The following is a 20,600-nucleotide window of genomic DNA, read 5'->3' as shown; positions in this document are numbered from 1 at the left end:
CGCAAAAGATGCTTGTGGCATGAGAAGAGTGGGAGGTGGGCTGTTTAGAAAGGGTAGTGAGTGGTGGGATGAAGAAGTAAGAGTATTAGTGAAAGAGAAGAGAGAGGCATTTGGACGATTTTTGCAGGGAAAAAATGCAATTGAGTGGGAGAAGTATAAAAGAAAGAGACAGGAGGTCAAGAGAAAGGTGCAAGAGGTGAAAAAAAGGGCAAATGAGAGTTGGGGTGAGAGACTATCAGTAAATTTTAGGGAGAATAAAAAGATGTTCTGGAAGGAGGTAAATAGGGTGCGTAAGACAAGGGAGCAAATGGGAACTTCAGTGAAGGGCGTAAATGGGGAGGTGATAACAAGTAGTGGTGATGTGAGAAGGAGATGGAATGAGTATTTTGAAGGTTTGTTGAATGTGTCTGATGACAGAGTGGCAGATATAGGGTGTTTTGGTCGAGGTGGTGTGCAAAGTGAGAGGGTTAGGGAAAATGATTTGGTAAACAGAGAAGAGGTAGTAAAAGCTTTGCGGAAGATGAAAGCCGGCAAGGCAGCAGGTTTGGATGGTATTGCAGTGGAATTTATTAAAAAAGGGGGTGACTGTATTGTTGACTGGTTGGTAAGGTTATTTAATGTATGTATGACTCATGGTGAGGTGCCTGAGGATTGGCGGAATGCGTGCATAGTGCCATTGTACAAAGGCAAAGGGGATAAGAGTGAGTGCTCAAATTACAGAGGTATAAGTTTGTTGAGTATTCCTGGTAAATTATATGGGAGGGTATTGATTGAGAGGGTGAAGGCATGTACAGAGCATCAGATTGGGGAAGAGCAGTGCGGTTTCAGAAGTGGTAGAGGATGTGGGGATCAGGTGTTTGCTTTGAAGAATGTATGTGAGAAATACTTAGAAAAGCAAATGGATTTGTATGTAGCATTTATGGATCTGGAGAAGGCATATGATAGAGTTGATAGAGATGCTCTGTGGAAGGTATTAAGAATATATGGTGTGGGAGGCAAGTTGTTAGAAGCAGTGAAAAGTTTTTATCGAGGATGTAAGGCATGTGTACGTGTAGGAAGAGAGGAAAGTGATTGGTTCTCAGTGAATGTAGGTTTGCGGCAGGGGTGTGTGATGTCTCCATGGTTGTTTAATTTGTTTATGGATGGGGTTGTTAGGGAGGTAAATGCAAGAGTCCTGGAAAGAGGGGCAAGTATGAAGTCTGTTGGGGATGAGAGAGCTTGGGAAGTGAGTCAGTTGTTGTTCGCTGATGATACAGCGCTGGTGGCTGATTCATGTGAGAAACTGCAGAAGCTGGTGACTGAGTTTGGTAAAGTGTGTGGAAGAAGAAAGTTAAGAGTAAATGTGAATAAGAGCAAGGTTATTCGGTACAGTAGGGTTGAGGGTCAAGTCAATTGGGAGGTGAGTTTGAATGGAGAAAAACTGGAGGAAGTGAAGTGTTTTAGATATCTGGGAGTGGATCTGTCAGCGGATGGAACCATGGAAGCGGAAGTGGATCATAGGGTGGGGGAGGGGGCGAAAATTTTGGGAGCCTTGAAAAATGTGTGGAAGTCGAGAACAGTATCTCGGAAAGCAAAAATGGGTATGTTTGAAGGAATAGTGGTTCCAACAATGTTGTATGGTTGCGAGGCGTGGGCTATGGATAGAGTTGTGCGCAGGAGGATGGATGTGCTGGAAATGAGATGTTTGAGGACAATGTGTGGTGTGAGGTGGTTTGATCGAGTAAGTAACGTAAGGGTAAGAGAGATGTGTGGAAATAAAAAGAGCGTGGTTGAGAGAGCAGAAGAGGGTGTTTTGAAATGGTTTGGTCACATGGAGAGAATGAGTGAGGAAAGATTGACCAAGAGGATATATGTGTCGGAGGTGGAGGGAACGAGGAGAAGAGGGAGACCAAATTGGAGGTGGAAAGATGGAGTGAAAAAGATTTTGTGTGATCGGGGCCTGAACATGCAGGAGGGTGTAAGGAGGGCAAGGAATAGAGTGAATTGGAGCGATGTGGTATACAGGGGTTGACGTGCTGTCAGTGGAGTGAATCAAGGCATGTGAAGCGTCTGGGGTAAACCATGGAAAGCTGTGTAGGTATGTATATTTGCGTGTGTGGACGTGTGTATGTACATGTGTATGGGGGGGGGGGGTTGGGCCATTTCTTTCGTCTGTTTCCTTGCGCTACCTCGCAAACGCGGGAGACAGCGACAAAGTATAAAAAAAAAAAAAAAAAATATATATATATATATATATATATATATATATATATATATATATATATATATATATATATATATACACACACACACACCACACACACACACACACACACGACACACACACACAAACACATATTGCCCTCCAACAGCCTTTAAATTTTCAAACCCCCCACCATTTACGTGGTTGCTGGGTACGCGGTTAGCGTTCCCAGGTAACACTCAAAAGGTCCGGGGTTCGAATCTTTGCTGCTGGGGGGCATTAAGTGTTCCATGAAAAGTGCGCGCGTTCATATGCGCTATATTCGTATATATATATATATATATATATATATATATATATATATATATATATATATATATATATATATATATATATATATATATATATATATCATATAACATACAAACCTCCAACAGCCGGGATCGAGCCCGGGACCCCTGTGCAAAAGGCGGAGCGCTACCGCTAGGCTATGATCGCCCCTAATAGGGAAACGACTTTTCGAATACTATGTACTCGAATACCCTTCGTATTGCCTGTGTGTCGTAGAAGAGGACTAAAAGGGGAGGGAGCGGGTGGCTGGAAATCCTCCCCCTCTTGTTTTTTTTTAATTTTCCAAAAGAGGGAACAGAGAAGGGGGTCAGGTGAGGATATTCCCTCTAAGGCCCAGTTCTCTGTTCTTAACGCTACCTCGCTAATGCGGGAAATGGCAAATAGTATGATATATATATATATATATATATATATATATATATATATATATATATATATATATATATTATACTTTGTCACTGTCTCCCGGTGTTTCTCACTCAATCTTTCTATGTGACCAAACCACTTCAATACACCCTTTTCTGCTCTTTCAACCACACTCTTTTTATTACCACACATCTCTCTTACCCTTTCATTGCTTACTCGACCAAACCATCTCACGCCACATATTTTTCTCAAGCATCTCATTTCCAACACAACCCCCTTCCTCCGCAACAACCCTATCTATAGCCCACGCTTCGTAACCATATAACATTGTTGGAACCACTATTCCTTCAAACATACCCATTCTTGCTCACCGAGATAACGTTCTCGCCTACCACACATTCTTCAACGCTCCCAGAACCTTCGTTCCCTCCCCCACCCTGTGACACTTTCGCTTGCATGGTTCCATCCGCTGCTGAATCCACTCCTAGATATCTAAAGCATTTCACTTCCTCAACTTATTCTCCATTCAAACTTACCTTCCAATTAACTTGTCCCTCAACCCTACTGAACCTAATAACCTTGATCTTATTCACATTTACTCTCAGCTTTTTTTCACACACTTTACCAACTTAGTCACCAGCTTTTTGCAGTTTTTCACCCGAATCAGCCACAAGCGCTGCATCATCAGCGAACAACAACTGACTCACTTCTCAAGCCCTCTTATCCACAACAGACTGCATACTTGCCCCTCTCTCCAAAACTCTTGCATTCATCTCCCTAACAACCCCATCCATAAACAAATTAAACAACCATGGAGACATCACGCACCCCTGCCGTAAACTGACATTCAATGGGAAGCAATCACTTTCCTCTCTTCCTACTCGTATACATACTTTACATCCTCGATAAAAACTTTTCTCTGCTTCTAGCAACTTACCTCCAACAGCATATACTCTTAATACTTTCCACAAAGCATCTCTATCAACTCTATCATATGTCTTCTCCGGATCTGTAAATGCTACATACAAATCCATTTGTCTTTTTAACTATTTCTCACATACATTCTTCAAAGTAAACACCTGACCCACACATCCTCTACCACTTCTGAAACCACACTGCTTTTCCCCAGCCTGATGCTCTCTACATGCCTTCACCCTCTCAATCAATACCCACCCGTATGATTTCCCAGGAATACTCAACAAACCTATACCTCTGTAATTTGAACAGTCGCCTTTATCCCCTTTGCCTTTGTACAATGGCACTATGCATGCATTACGCCAGTCCTCAGACTCTTCACCATGAAGCACGTGTACACTGAATATCCTCACCAACCAGTCAACAACACAATCACCCCCTTTTTTTACCAAATTCCACTGCTATACCATCTAAACCCGCCGCCTTGCAGACTTTCATCTTCCGCAAAGCTTTCACCACCTCTTCTCTGTTTACCAAACCATTCTCGACCAATACGCCCTACATCTGCCACTCTCTCATCTGACACATTCAACATACTCACTCCATCTTCTTCTCACCTTACTACTACTTGTTATTACCTCCCCATTTGCCCCCTTCGCCGATGTTCCCATTTGTTCTCTTGTCTTACGCACTTTATTTACCTCCTTCCAAAACATCTTTTTATTCTCCCGAAGATTTAATGATACCCTCTCACCCCAATTCTCACTTGCCCTCGTTTTCACCTCTTGCACCTTTCTCTCGACCTCTTGCCTCTTTCTTCTATACATGTTTCTGTCATTTGCACTATTTCCCTGCAAAAATCGTCCAAATGCCTCTCTCTTCTCTTTCATTAACAATCTTACTTCTTCATCCCACCACTCACTACCCATTCAAATCTGCCCACCTCCTACCTTTCTAATGCCACAAGCATCTTTTGTGCAAGCCATCACTACTTCCCTAAATGCATCCCATTCATTCCTCACTCCCCTTACGTCCTTTACTCTCACCTTTTTGCATTCGGCACTCAATCTCTCCTGGTACTTCCTCACACAAGTCTCCCTTCCAAATTCACTTACTCTCACCACTCTCTTCATCCCAACATTCTCTCTACTTTTCTGAAAACCTCTACACATCTTTACCTTCACCTCCACAAGATAATGATCAGACATCCCTCCAGTTGCCCCTCTCAGCACATTTACATCCAAAAGTCTCTCTTTCGCGCGCCTATCAATTAACACGTAATCCAATAAAGCTCTCTGGCCATCTCTCCTGCTTACATAGTATACTTATATATATCTCTCTTTTTAAACCAGGCATTCCCAATAACCAGCCCTTTTTCAGCACACAAACCTACAAGCTCTTCACCATTTCCATTTACAACACTGAGCACCTCATGTACACTAATTATACCCTTAACTGCCACATTACTCACCATTGCATTCAAATCACCCATCACTGTAACCCGGTCTCGTGTATCAGCTGCTCCCAAAACCTTGCCTCTCATGATCTTTCTTCACATGACCATGTGCATAGGCACCAATAATCACGCTCTCTCCTCATTCATTTTCAGGTTCACCCATATCAGTCTAGAGTTTACTTACTTACACTCTATCACATACTCCTACAGCTCCTGCTTCAGGAGTAGTGCTACTCCTTCCTTTGCTCTTGTCCTCTCACCAACCCCTGACTTTACTCCCAAGACATTCCTAAACCACTTTTCCCCTTTACCCTTGAGCTTCTTTTTGCTTAGAGCCAAAACATCCAGGTTCCTTTCCTCAAACATACTATCGATCTCTCTTGGTTACTTTTTGGTTACATCCACATACATTTAGACGCCCCAGTCTGAGCCTTCGAGGAGGGTGAGCACTCCTCGCATGACTCCTTCTTCTGTTTCCCCTTTTAGAAAGTTAAAATACAAGGAGAAAAGGTTTCTAGCCCCCTGCTCCCGTCCCCTTTAGTCGCCTTCTACAACACGCAGGGAATGCGTGGGAAGTATTCTTTCTCCCCTATCCCCTGGGATATATATATATATATATATATATATATATATATATATATATATATATATATATATATATATATATATATATATATATATATATATATATATATATATATATATATATATATATATATATATATATATATATATATATATATGTATATATATATACCTCCGTGTTGTACAGTTAGGTTCTGTAAAATGCTATCTGCTGGTTGTGTGAGTCTGTGGGAGATGTCCAGAGGAGACCTCGTTGCTCACCAAGGTGAGACGAAGAGTATTCCATTACATAGTACTCGAATAGTCATTTCCCTTTTACGGGTGATCATAGCCTAGCAGTAGTTCTCCCGCCTCCTATGCGAGAGATCCGAGTTCGATCCTGGCCCTTGGAGGTTAGTATATGATATATATATATATATATATATATATATATATACTTTTTCATACATTCAACCTATAGCGCCTTAACAGGAACCGTGGAGTTGAGTATGATTATATTGATAATATCTTTTACGTTCCCTCCATTTAGCTCACTTGTGATTCCTCATTCCTTTCTTTCCCTTCCGCTCGACTTAACTATGGGCGGCCCAGGCTCGTCACAACCATGGGTTGCGTGAGCCCGTCACAGCCCACGTCATTAGAGTGTATCATGGCCGCTTATCTCCGCCTGGTCTTGGTGCAGTAGACCTGGTCGTCCTGGACGCTGGTGGTGCAAGTGCCAAGCTGTGTGACTGTTATCACCACACCTCTGCCACCCATGATGGCACGATGGGGACACCAGCCTCTGCAGCCCATGGTAGCAGGTCATGGACGTCACCCATGTTGGCAGAGTGTGGGCGTCAACCATGATGGCAGACCGTGGACGCCACCCATGATGGCAGTGTGGACGCCACCCGTGAGGCAGGGTGTGGACGTCACCCATGATGGCAGTGTGGATGCCACCAGTGAGGCAGGGTGTGGACGCCACCCATGATGGCAGTGTGGATGCCACCCGTGAGGCAGGGTGTGGACGCCACCCATGATAGCAGTGTGGATGCCACCAGTGAGGCAGGGTGTGGACGCCACCCATGATGACAGTGTGGACGCCACCAGTGAGGCAGGGTGTGGACGCCACCCATGATGGCAGTGTTGATGCTACCAGTGAGGCAGGGGGTAGACGCCACCCATGATGGCAGTGTGAACGCCACTCGCGAGGCAGGGTGTGGACGCCACCCATGATGGCAGTGTGAACGCCACTCGCGAGGCAGGGTGTAGACGCCACCCATGATGGCAGTGTGGACGCCACCCAGGTTTTGCTATAGCCATACACATTTCTGATACGCAGCCTTAGCTATGAGGAAAAACTCACTGTAAATACAAAACACAGCTGCCACAACCTCTCTCCACATATTGGACAAACGCATTCAGGTTTTTGCACTTGGGTATCTCTGCGGGTGTAGAGGGAAACGCTTGCATGTGCCTTCGCAGGAGAGGCTGTAATTCTCGCTGCGTAGGTGAAGATCTTTCCTTCTGTACAGCAGCAGATGGACCGATGATCTGGGAAATATCCAAGCTTCCATACACTTGTATGTGAAATGCACACCAAGATAGAATCATATGGTGCGGCAAGACAGTGGAGAGAGAGAGAGAGATAGACAGAGACTGGAGTAGAGACAAGAGACCACTGTTGTTGTCGACATCCTCCCTGAAATAACTTTATGAGAACTCAAGAACTTAAGATTTTCAACACATGGTTTGTTGTTTTCTTCTCGAGTGATATCAACTTAGAATATTACTTGACAATTGTATGTAACTGTGATGGGTATAATGGGAAAATCCATGACAGCTAAAAACAGTGAACTTTAGAAAAAACTGTTCAGATGTGATCTTAACGAACAGTTGTGATTCGTGACATGTCACAACTAGTGACGTAATAGCTCATCTTTATTGTTTATTGTGGAAACACAAACTCTCCCAGTTATTTTCACTGCTTCATAATTTAGTACCGATGTGCAGATGAAGCTACGGAAACAGTATATTAAAGTTATCTACCTTGTACTTCACAAAGGTTCGCACAAATACAGGGAAGGCAGCTACGTTGTCTGAGGTGGAGCAGTCGACGAAAACACGACGCTGTGTTGAAGGGATCGGTGGTGGTAGACTCGAGCCAAGGTGGTGTGGTCGTGCGAGGCGAGAGAGAGAGAGAGAGAGAGAGAGAGAGAGAGAGAGAGAGAGAGAGAGAGAGAGAGAAGGAGGGAGAGAGAGGCAAGTCTCCTGAGACCTGCAGGGAGGGAGAGAGGGAGGGGCGTGGAAGAGGGGAACAAGACAAAAACGGGCGGGATGGATGGGAATCAGGAGTCTAAGGGTGAGTATTGATGATGGAGAGAGAGAGAGAGAGGGAGAGGGAGAGAGTCGGGGAGCCAGACTGAAAGGGAGAGATGATAGCGTTTGGTGGTGAAGGGTGTGGAGTGCTACAGTGATTGTAAGTCTGTATGCGTGTGGATAGAGGAGGGTGTGTTTCAGAGAGAGAGAGAGAGAGAGAGAGAGAGAGAGAGAGAGAGAGAGAGAGAGAGAGAGAGAGAGAGAGAGAGAGAGAGAGAGGGGGGGGGGAATCTTGTGGGAAAAGGGGAGAAGACCAATTAAGGGCGGGAAGAAGGAATGAACCTTCCGTGGAAGGATCACGTTTCGTTCGCCATATCAGACTACAAATTACAGGAGTTTCACCAGTTCGAAGCTTCGGTAAATGAACGAATCGCTGGCAGATCGTAAACCCCCGGTTTACAGCATGTCTTTACGTAGATTCTATCAACTGTGTAAACACCTTCCATTCGGTTTACATTTGGCTGGATCATTTAAGCAAAAGTTATATGAAATGGATTATGTCTTTCGATGGTGCTCGGGTACATCTGTCTACTGGTTGGGAAACTATCAGAGAGTAATGCTGACGAGGCGCTGTTTGAGAGTACAGCATGAGACAATATGATGGTATGATAGAGGATGTGGAGGAGGATTATAATTGTTGTGTTGGTAGTGGTGAGGGATGGCTTGCCTGTTAGAGAGAGAGAGAGAGAGAGAGAGAGAGAGAGAGAGAGAGAGAGAGAGAGAGAGAGAGAGAGAGAGAGAGAGAGAGAGAGAGAGAGAGACTACCTCTCTACTTCCAGGTGCCTATGACTAAATATTTCCTAAGGGAACATAAATTGGGAAGAGCAATTGCTGTTGAAGGTTCCGTGGAATTTACAGTTAAAGGAGCAGGAAAATGGGTGCCTTTACCTCTAAATACAGAAACATAGAAAAGAGATGTGATGAAAACGAAAGAGCCAGCCTGTATTACAAAGGAATAAGAACAGAGGAACAAACAAACTTTGTAAAGAACATTGTGGACAAGACAGGAAATAATCCTAAACTCTTCCATGAATTCTTTAGTATTATATTGTCAATTATAAAACAGGTTATCAGGATATGTGATTCAGCGGAAGAATTGTGGACGATGATGTAGGTAAATTGTGAGGAGTTGATTGACAAAGTCAAACATTTTTCCACAGTAGAAGAACACTATATCCCTACCACTAATTGGAAGTAATGTGGAGGAGATGTTGGAAAGAACAGGAATGACATAAACAGACTATTATGGACCTTGGTCCGTATAACACTCACTTCCTTCCATAGTTTCTCCAGATGTGTGAGAAAGTGTGCAGACAGACTTTGCCAGACCACCATTCTGGCATGTTTAAGATGTCGCTGGAGGATGGTGTTGTGCTAAGAAACTGGAAGATGACATATGTCATGACTGTGCTCTGTAACATAATGAAGCAGACAATCGGATATATAGATGATGAAATTTAACCTACCTGAGTAAGTGCAAAGCCATGAAGATGAGACGCTGTGAAAGAAGACCTCGTAACGAATATCATCTTGCAGTAAATAAGCAACTGTGTGTGTGAGAGGGACTTAACCTGTTGCCAGAGTCCCACCTCAGGAGAACTGTCAGGGAGAAAAACTGTTTGCTGGTTGATATTAGGAATACCTTAAGTACATACATAAGGGAATACTCGGTAAACTGTTCACGTCCTACATTAAGCCAATGATAGAGTATGTTTCTCAAGTTTGGTCACCGCACTTAAAGAAACACAAAGATCTAAGAGTGACGGTTAATGAGAGGAAACGAGGGTGATACAATGAGATAGGCTAAAGGCCACAGAGTTATCAACTATGGGAAGGAGAAGAGTAAGGGGTGACTTGACCACAACCCTTACGTTTTCAGATTATTCTGATGACGTGATCTATCCTTGGAAAAATGCATAGACAGAAAATAAAGAGATTGTAGCATAAGACGAAGCGAGAAACTCTTAAGAAACGAATATAAACAAGAGTGCTGACACCATACATTAATCTTATATTTGATAGTGTTCGAGAAAATGAGATGGACCCCACAAGTGTACAAAAAAAATCCCTCTATACAGTCAACTACATAATTACAAATAATGCTCACACACACACACACACACACACACACACACACACACACACACACACACACACACACACACCACACATGTGGACACGAGTTTCAGGGACGCCACAAATTTGTATACACAATTAGACTGAAGAATTGTCCTTTATGTGTCATACCACATTACCGATCTGTGAATCAGTTTCCTCAGTAATGTAATATTTCCACGGCCAGATAATTCATAGACGACATATATGAGGGCAAATGATGAAAATAGAATATGAAAATGAGGAAATGAATACGATTCATGAGGGTTAAGAAATTACCTGGTGGTGTAGGACGTTGGTTCTGACCTCCCGCCACGCTCGTCCCTCTGGCTGTATGACCTTACACACCATCACTGACCCTGGCTGACGAGGCCAGTAGCGTCAGACGTGCTGCATGGCATTATTAAGAGGAACTTCACCTTTACGTTCTGCTGCAGACTGACGGGTCAAAGTTCAAGATCAGAGGTTTATTAAAATAAACTTGAATGAAATAGGCAGTAGACTGCAGCACCGGGCGTGGGTGAGCACCTCTTCAGAGTGTAGCACCGGGCGTGGGTGAGCACCTCGTCAGAGTGCAGCACCGGGCGTGGGTGAGCACCTCGTCAGAGTGCAGCACCGGGCGTGGGTGAGTACCTTATCAGAGTGCAGTACCGGGCGTGGGTGAGCACCTCGTCAGAGTGCAGCGCTCGGCGTGGGTGAGCACCTCGTCAGAGTGCAGCGCTCGGCGTGGGTGAGCACCTCGTCCGAGTACAGCACGGGCATGGGTGAGCACCCCGTCAGAGTGCATCGCTAGGTGTGGGTGAGTACCTCGTCAGAGTGCAGCACCGGGTGTGGGTGAGCACCTCGTCAGAGTGCAGCACCGGGTGTGGGTGAGCACCTCGTCAGAGTGCAGCTCTGGGCGTGGGTGAGCACCTCGTCAGAGTGCAGCGCTGGGCGTGGGTGAGCACTTCGTCAGAGTGCAGCACCGGGCGTGGGTGAGCACCTCGTCAGAGTGCAGCACCGGGCGTGGGTGAGCACCTCGTCAGAGTGCAGCACCGGGCGTGGGTGAGCACCTCGTCAGAGTGCAGCTCTGGGCGTGGGTGAGCACCTCGTCAGAGTGCAGCGCTGGGCGTGTGTGAGCACCTCGTCAGAGTGCAGCTCTGGGCGTGGGTGAGCACCTCGTCAGAGTGCAGCTCTGGGAGTGGGTGAGCACCTCGTCAGAGTGCAACACCGGGCGTGGGTGAGCACCTCGTCTATGCGAAGCAAAGATCATCTTCCCATCATAATCAGATTTAACTATGGTAGTGCGGGAACATGACAGACACATCCGACGATTATCAAAACTTCCTCAGCATGTTTGTACGACACCTGGGTCGTACCGTTATACTCACAGGGTTGTACCGTCGTGCTCACAGGATCGTACCGTTATATTCACAGGGTCGTACCGACATGCTCGCAGCGTTTTACCGTCGTGCTTACAGGGGTCGTAGCGTCATGCTCACAGGTTCGTACCGTTATACTCACAGGGTCGTACTGACATGCTCACAGGGTGGTGTTGGGGTCGTCACCTGAGGCAGACACAAGGTGGTGTTGGGGTCGTCACCTGAGGCAGACACAAGGTGATGGTGGGGTCGTCACCTGAGCCAGACACAAGGTGGTGATGGGGTCGTCACTTGAGCCAGACACAAGGTGGTGATGGGGTCGTCACTTGAGCCAGACACAAGGTGGTGATGGGGTCGTCACTTGAGCCAGACACAAGGAAGTGTTGGGGTCGTCACCTGAGGCAGACACAAGGTGATGGTGGGGTCGTCACCTGAGGCAGACACAAGGTGATGGTGGGGTCGTCACCTGAGCCAGACACAAGGTGGTGATGGGGTCGTCACTTGAGCCAGACACAAGGTGGTGATGGGGTCGTCACTTGAGCCAGACACAAGGTGATGGTGGGGTCGTCACCTGAGGCAGACACAAGGTGATGGTGGGGTCGTCACCTGAGGCAGACACAAGGTGGTGATGGGGTCGTCACTTGAGCCAGACACAAGGTGATGGTGGGGTCGTCACCTGAGGCAGACACAAGGTGATGGTGGGGTCGTCACCTGAGCCAGACACAAGGTGGTGATGGGGTCGTCACTTGAGCCAGACACAAGGAAGTGTTGGGGTCGTCACCTGAGCCAGACACAAGGTGGTGATGGGGTCGTCACTTGAGCCAGACACAAGGAAGTGTTGGGGTCGTCACCTGAGGCAGACACAAGGTGGTGATGGGGTCGTCACTTGAGCCAGACACAAGGAAGTGTTGGGGTCGTCACCTGAGGCAGACACAAGGTGATGGTGGGGTCGTCACCTGAGGCAGACACAAGGTGGTGATGGGGTCGTCACTTGAGCCAGACACAAGGTGATGGTGGGGTCGTCACCCGAGCCAGTCACAAGGAAGTGTTGGGGTCGTCACTGAGCCAGACACAAGGTGGTGATGGGGTCGTCACTTGAGCCAGACACAAGGTGGTGATGGGGTCGTCACTTGAGCCAGACACAAGGTGGTGTTGGGGTCGTCACTGAGCCAGACACAAGGTGGTGTTGGAGTCGTCACCTGAGCCAGACACAAGGTGGTGTTGGAGTCGTCACCTGAGCCAGACACAAGGTGGTGATGGGGTCGTCACTTGAGCCAGACACAAGGAAGTGTTGGGGTCGTCACCTGAGCCAGGACACAAGGAAGTGTTGGGGTCGTCACCTGAGCCAGACACAAGGTGGTGCTGGGGTCGTCACCTGAGCCAGACACAAGGTGGTGTTGGAGTCGTCACCTGAGCCAGACACAAGGAAGTGTTGGGGTCGTCACCTGAGGCAGACACAAGGTGATGGTGGGGTCGTCACCCGAGCCAGTCACAAGGAAGTGTTGGGGTCGTCACTGAGCCAGACACAAGGTGGTGTTGGAGTCGTCACCTGAGCCAGACACAAGGTGGTGTTGGAGTCGTCACCTGAGCCAGGACACAAGGAAGTGTTGGGGTCGTCACCTGAGGCAGACACAAGGTGATGGTGGGGTCGTCACCTGAGCCAGACACAAGGTGGTGATGGGGTCGTCACTTGAGCCAGACACAAGGAAGTGTTGGGGTCGTCACCTGAGCCAGACACAAGGAAGTGTTGGGGTCGTCACCTGAGCCAGACACAAGGTGGTGCTGGGGTCGTCACCTGAGCCAGACACAAGGAAGTGTTGGGGTCGTCACCTGAGCCAGACACAAGGTGGTGTTGGAGTCGTCACCTGAGCCAGACACAAGGTGGTGTTGGGGTCGTCACTGAGCCAGACACAAGGTGGTGCTGGGGTCGTCACCTGAGCCAGGACACAAGGAAGTGTTGGGGTCGTCACCTGAGCCAGACACAAGGTGGTGATGGGGTCGTCACTTGAGCCAGACACAAGGTGGTGATGGGGTCGTCACTTGAGCCAGACACAAGGTGGTGTTGGGGTCGTCACCTGAGCCAGACACAAGGAAGTGTTGGGGTCGTCACCTGAGCCAGACACAAGGTGGTGTTGGAGTCGTCACCTGAGCCAGACACAAGGTGGTGCTGGGGTCGTCACCTGAGCCAGACACAAGGTGATGGTGGGGTCGTCACCTGAGCCAGACACAAGGTGGTGATGGGGTCGTCACTTGAGCCAGACACAAGGTGGTGTTGGAGTCGTCACCTGAGCCAGACACAAGGTGGTGTTGGAGTCGTCACCTGAGCCAGACACAAGGTGATGGTGGGGTCGTCACCTGAGGCAGACACAAGGTGATGGTGGGGTCGTCACCTGAGCCAGACACAAGGTGGTGCTGGGGTCGTCACCTGAGCCAGACACAAGGTGGTGCTGGGGTCGTCACCTGAGGCAGACACAAGGTGGTGCTGGGGTCGTCACCTGAGCCAGGACACAAGGAAGTGTTGGGGTCGTCACCTGAGCCAGACACAAGGAAGTGTTGGGGTCGTCACCTGAGCCAGACACAAGGTGGTGTTGGGGTCGTCACCTGAGGCAGACACAAGGTGATGGTGGGGTCGTCACCCGAGCCAGTCACAAGGAAGTGTTGGGGTCGTCACCTGAGCCAGACACAAGGTGGTGATGGGGTCGTCACTTGAGCCAGACACAAGGTGGTGTTGGAGTCGTCACCTGAGCCAGACACAAGGAAGTGTTGGGGTCGTCACCTGAGCCAGGACACAAGGAAGTGTTGGGGTCGTCACCTGAGCCAGACACAAGGAAGTGTTGGGGTCGTCACCTGAGGCAGACACAAGGTGATGGTGGGGTCGTCACCTGAGCCAGACACAAGGTGGTGTTGGAGTCGTCACCTGAGCCAGACACAAGGTGGTGCTGGGGTCGTCACCTGAGCCAGACACAAGGTGATGGTGGGGTCGTCACCTGAGGCAGACACAAGGTGGTGTTGGGGTCGTCACCTGAGGCAGACACAAGGTGATGGTGGGGTCGTCACCTGAGCCAGACACAAGGAAGTGTTGGGGTCGTCACCTGAGGCAGACACAAGGTGGTGTTGGAGTCGTCACCTGAGCCAGACACAAGGTGATGGTGGGGTCGTCACCCGAGCCAGTCACAAGGAAGTGTTGGGGTCGTCACCTGAGCCAGACACAAGGAAGTGTTGGGGTCGTCACCTGAGCCAGAGACAAGGTGGTGCTGGGGTCGTCACCTGAGCCAGACACAAGGTGGTGCTGGGGTCGTCACCTGAGCCAGACACAAGGTGGTGATGGGGTCGTCACTTGAGCCAGACACAAGGTGGTGCTGGGGTCGTCATCTGAGCCAGACACAAGGTGGTGCTGGGGTCGTCACCTGAGCCGCCAGAGACTGTGGTAGGGTAGTGGGTAGGTAGTGTGGACATTATGTTATTGTGTGTCGTGTAATTAGTGAGGCTACGGTTAGTGGCGGGTAGTAGGCACATGGAAACAGGAGGGATATGTACGGTAGTGGCGGGTAGTAGTCACATGGTAATAGGAGGGATCTATAGTAGAGCCGAGTGTTAGAGACAATGGTGGAGTTAGTGGTTGAGACAGATCAAGTGGTTATATGGGAGCTATGGGCGGGTAAGTGGCAGACAAGGTTCTGGCGCACGGCATAGGTCATCCCATCTTACTCAGCGTGGGCCATCTCGCCTTACTCAGCGTGGGTCATTTTGTATCAATCAGCGTGGGTCATCCCACCTCATGCAGCTTGGGTCATCCCGTCTTGCTCAACATGGGTCATACCGCCTTACTCAGCATGGGTCATCCCGCTTCGCTCAGCATGGGTCGTGCCGCCTCGCTCAGCATGGGTCATCCCGCCTTACTAACAGGAGGAAAGGGAGAGGTGGCGGAGGAAGAGGGGAGGAGGAGGCCTCGGGGAGAGTGAGGGAGAGCGGCTCTACCCCATGGGGGAGGCCAGCACGGCTCCCAGGGGAGTGGGGCCTCGCCGGAACAGCCACGCAACCCTCGCGCCACACGGACCAATATGCTGCCGCCGCCACTAACGCAATTTAGCTCGTTTGGTGAGGTTCAGTAAAGGTGAAAATAGGTCAGCTGGAGTGTGATATGAATGGACCTCTCCCTGAGGGACGTTCTCATGTAACAAAGAAGTAAAAACACGAGGGAGTTTAAGGCAAAGTGAGTCTACACCAGAGACACGTTTGGGACCAAAATTGGTCTCGCGTGGTCTATGCCCCTGAGACCTGCGCCATCGGGCAAGAGGGACATAAGGACATCTGCTGATGGCTGAATTTTTGGCTGGTGGCGGCACGGTGGTGGGGGGGTAGAAAGGGGGATGGGAGTGCCAGGTTGGGGGAATGGCTGGCTGGCCGGGAATACGTGGCCGAAGGCGGCCCGACACCTCGGCAAATGTTGCACGTTCAGACCCAGTGGGCATTTGTCGCAGGTGCAGGAGGCCTAAGGCAGCCAGCGACGCCCCTGCACCCGCAACCGCGGGAGCTGCTCCTGCCGCAGCCACTCTCCTCAATGTTACCTGCTGCTGCTGCTGCTGCTGCTGCTGCTGCTCGTTAAACCTGTCATGGGAGGGAAGCTGAACTTCAGCTGTGTCTGTGCATGACTGATTCCTTGCCCTGCTGCAGTGTCCAGCCCCCAGCACCGCTGCAGTGTCCAGCCCCACAGCACCGCTGCAGTGTCCAACCCACACTCACCAACAGCTCCACTGCAGTGTCCAGCCATCCTTCACACCAGCACCGCTGCAGTGTCCAGCCCTCCCTCACCACCAGCACTGCTGCAGTGTCCAGCCCTCCCTCACTACCAGCACTGCTGCAGTGTCCAGCTCTCACTCACCACCAGCACTGCTGCAGTGCCCAGCCCTCCCTCACCACCATCACTGCTGTAGTGTCCAGCTCTCCCTTACTACCAGCACCGCTGCAGTGAACTCTGTTCGTTCTGTTACGAGTAAGGATGTTGAAGGAAGGGGGGGGGGGGGGCGCCTGCGCTCCACCCTCCACCACACATCCTCCCTCCAGCCTCCATCCAGGACCCGAGAACTGTCTTGCTGTGTCAACCTCACCACCGCTAACCAACACCAGGACATTGGTGTGGAGCCTGGACCATAGTAAGACACACACAAACACACTTGGCTTAGGTTGGGGAAGGGGGTGTTTGTGTTTACACACACAGGAGTAAAGACAAGGTTAAGAGACGAGGTAACACGAGTGTAAAACTTTCTCCCCGTAACACATAAAAAGAATATCATATATATATATATATATATATATATATATATATATATATATATATATATATATATATATATATATATATATATATATATATATATATATATATATATATATATATATATATAAAATGTGTGTCTAATCATTCAAGAGAAAGTGAGTAATCGAAGATGGAGTGTGATGATGAAGGAAATCTTAGCCCAGAGTAAGGCTCGAAACCCTGGCCTAACTTGGTTTGCCGCCTGGCCTGGAGTTTATCGGGTGGTGTACCTCAGATGAGTTACGGTGAGTTTTGGGCGAGAGTTACCTGAGACACGGGAACGTATGAGTGCCGGCATCATACCCTGTTCGTTGAAATGCTGACCTCTGATTGGTTGCTTTGGAGGAGAGGTCAAATATACGATCTACTCGGGTGTTTAATGGTGGTCGCAGGCAGACCTTGGCTCTTTTCGTCCTCTGTCGTCTTGCTACTGTGATCCTGTGTTGTGCTTTAATGTGCGAATTTGGAGCCCCCAGTTGGAGGCGCAGGGTGAGAATGGTGTGGCAATGGCGTTGGTGCTTACTACATATTTTATGTTATTAAGTTTACAACCTGCAGCTTGACAGATAAATTCATAAATGTAAACGCTCTCGGGTGGAGAGGTGGGTAGGCTGGGTTCACAGGCAGACGTCACATGTATCACAGGTGTGCTGAACTTTACTGAAGGCGTCTGCATCAGCCCGGGAGAACGAGGGTAATCAAGTGGACAGCGTGATACGGTCTACCGGGCGGAGAGCCGACACCGCAGACGCGTCAGGAGGCAAGCGACCTTGATGGGTTGAATGTTGCCAGACTGGAGGCGGACTGAGAACCTGAGGCGCCTTTTCGATTTCCGACATGATATATAATTAGTCTTGCACGGACAACTGAATACCCTGATCATGGCTTTATTCTTACGCTCTCTCTCTCTCTCTCTCTCTCTCTCTCTCTCTCTCTCTCTCTCTCTCTCTCTCTCTCTCTCTCTCTCTCTGTATATATATATATATATATATATATATATATATATATATATATATATATATATATATATTTATTATTTTTTATTATACTTTGTCGCTGTCTCCCGCGTTTGTTATATATATATATATATATATATATATATATATATATATATATATATATATATATATATATATATATATATATATGTGTGTGTGTGTGTGTGTGTGTGTGTGTGTGTGTGTGTGTGTGTGTGTGTGTGTATATATATATATATATATATATATATATATATATATATATATATATATATATATATATATATATATATATATATATATATATATATATATATATATATATATATATATATATATATGCATGTATGTATATGTATATATGTATATATATAGCGAGTGTACATAAGATGCAGGCAAAACCATAGTGAATCTGAAGATACCAAATGTCCTGCTTGTTCTCAAATCTCTCTTATTCATTGTAAAGATAACAGGAATTTGCATGTAAACAAAGTTAGCAAGTCTAACGTGGCATCGATTTTGAATAAAGATGATCATTTAGATAAGATAATTGGGTAAAAGTGATCCCATAGAAACAGTAAGCAGCGAGTTTAGTATCGAAATATGAGTCGCTTAAAGACAATAACAAATGAAGAAGTTTTCTTCTTTGACTCCTTCCTTGCCTAACATATATGCTGCAAGACGCATTCTGGAAACCCTAAAAGACCTTCAGCGGGATCTGCAACATATAGACTGTCAAGATGGCTCATCAGCATTTTCAGTCCATTAATGGGCACAGAATCTTGTTCTCACATTAGTAACAATATTGATCTAGTAGAAAAACTAAGTAGTTTCCAGCTTGATTATGAATTTAAGCATATCAGTTTTAATGTTTTACTGGAATTTTTGGCGGAAGAACTAGACAAATATATATGTTAAGTTTGCAAGAAACTTGGAGTGAGTATGGGGAATCCTCTCTCAGTCCTCTTTAGTAATCAATATATGGAATATTTTGAAAGCAAGTTACTTAATGACATCTTACCTAGTAATATCAAATGGTACAAGTATGTTTGTTTGTGGCTTATTGATAAGTATGAAAATTTGTTTCTTACCCATATGAATTGTTTGGTAGACAATAGATTTCACTCTTGAATGTGAGATAGACAATACTCTGGCTTTCTTAGACTGTTGCATTCGTAGGGATGAAAATAACTTAAAATCTAACATATATATAGTGAACCCACAACTGTCTTTTCACATATTCATTACCACTATAGCCATCACAATAAAGTGAAACGTTCTGTGTTTTCACCAGTGTTTCTTGGATCATTCCGCATATGTGGTCCAGAATTAGATAATGATGAACTCTACAGTATGTATGACACTGGTTATGAATAATGATGAACTCTACATTATATATGACACTGGTTATGAATGATAATGAACTCTACAATATGTATGACACTGGTTATGAATAATGATGAACTCTACATTATGTATGACACTAGTTATGAATAATAATGAACTCTACAGTATGTATGACACTGGTTATGAATAATAATGAACTCTACAGTATGTATGACACTAGATATGAATAATGATGAACTCTACAGTATATATGACACTGGTTATGAATGATAATGAACTCTACAGTATATATGACACTGGTTATGAATAATGATGAACTCTACATTATATATGACACTGGTTATGAATGATAATGAACTCCACAGTATGTATGACACCGATTATGAATAACCAGTATGTTTGCCATTGGCTATAGATTCCAGCATCCCAAACATTTCCTTGATTCAGCTTGTAACGTTGCCAGGAAGTCCTTCTACAATGTTCAGCCTCGAGAACCACTTGTGAACAAAACCTTGTTAATATTACCCTATTTTGAGAACTTGTTTAATGTTCCTGTTGTGTTAAAGATTTTTATACTAATTTCGTCAGGGAAAGTCTTACCAGAAATTCTGGAACTTCTCAAAAAGGTGTGTTTACGATATCTCTTATATAGAGTGTGTTCAGTTTTGCATTGGTCAAACTGATGAGGTTCTTAATATTTGGGTTCAACAAAATAGTGTTAGGTATGGTCAAGAATCTCATGCAAAATTTGTACACATAGAAATGCAAAAACGTTGAAAGGAAAGTTAGCAGCCTCGCTCCTACCGCATCCTACAGTGGTGATGAAACTTGCTTTAAAGCGACGTAATCGCTTGATACAGTGAAACTAAACCAGGGCATCGCTATCATTCACAGAAAGTAAATTACAGTCTGTGACCTGTGTAATCCTTTTGCACCACCGCTAGCGGGATGAGCATGGAGGAGGGGGGGGGACAATAAATTTGCCGGTCATAGCAGGAAAAATGGAAAAAAGATAAATAGGATTCTCCAGAGAACTGTATCACTAGGGTTATGAAGGATGTTGTTTATAGCTTTGTCTTTGTCAAAATTGGTTTTTAGTGCAATCATTTTGTCTTATGTCCATCGCTCGAGTCACGAAGCCGGAGACTAAACTGGAACATAGAGAGATTGAGAGCAAAGGATAAAGAGGAAGAGGGTGATGAGGAAGATGGTGAAGAGAAAATGAAAATGAAGAAGAAAAGAAGTTGATGATGATGATGATGAAGGT

The 20,600-nt window shown here is 46.6% G+C and overlaps 1 protein-coding gene across 8 annotated transcripts in view; it reads left to right on the top strand.

Annotated features, from left to right (window-relative positions):
- kn (EBF transcription factor knot) overlaps positions 1–20,600 on the top strand; it is a 528,425-nt gene that overhangs the window by 71,051 nt on the left and 436,774 nt on the right. The window lies entirely within an intron of this gene.

This window comes from Panulirus ornatus, chromosome 21 (assembly GCF_036320965.1).
Source record: "Panulirus ornatus isolate Po-2019 chromosome 21, ASM3632096v1, whole genome shotgun sequence".
Taxonomy (NCBI): Eukaryota; Metazoa; Arthropoda; class Malacostraca; order Decapoda; family Palinuridae; genus Panulirus; species Panulirus ornatus.
This window is presented reverse-complemented; position numbering and strand designations above follow the sequence as displayed.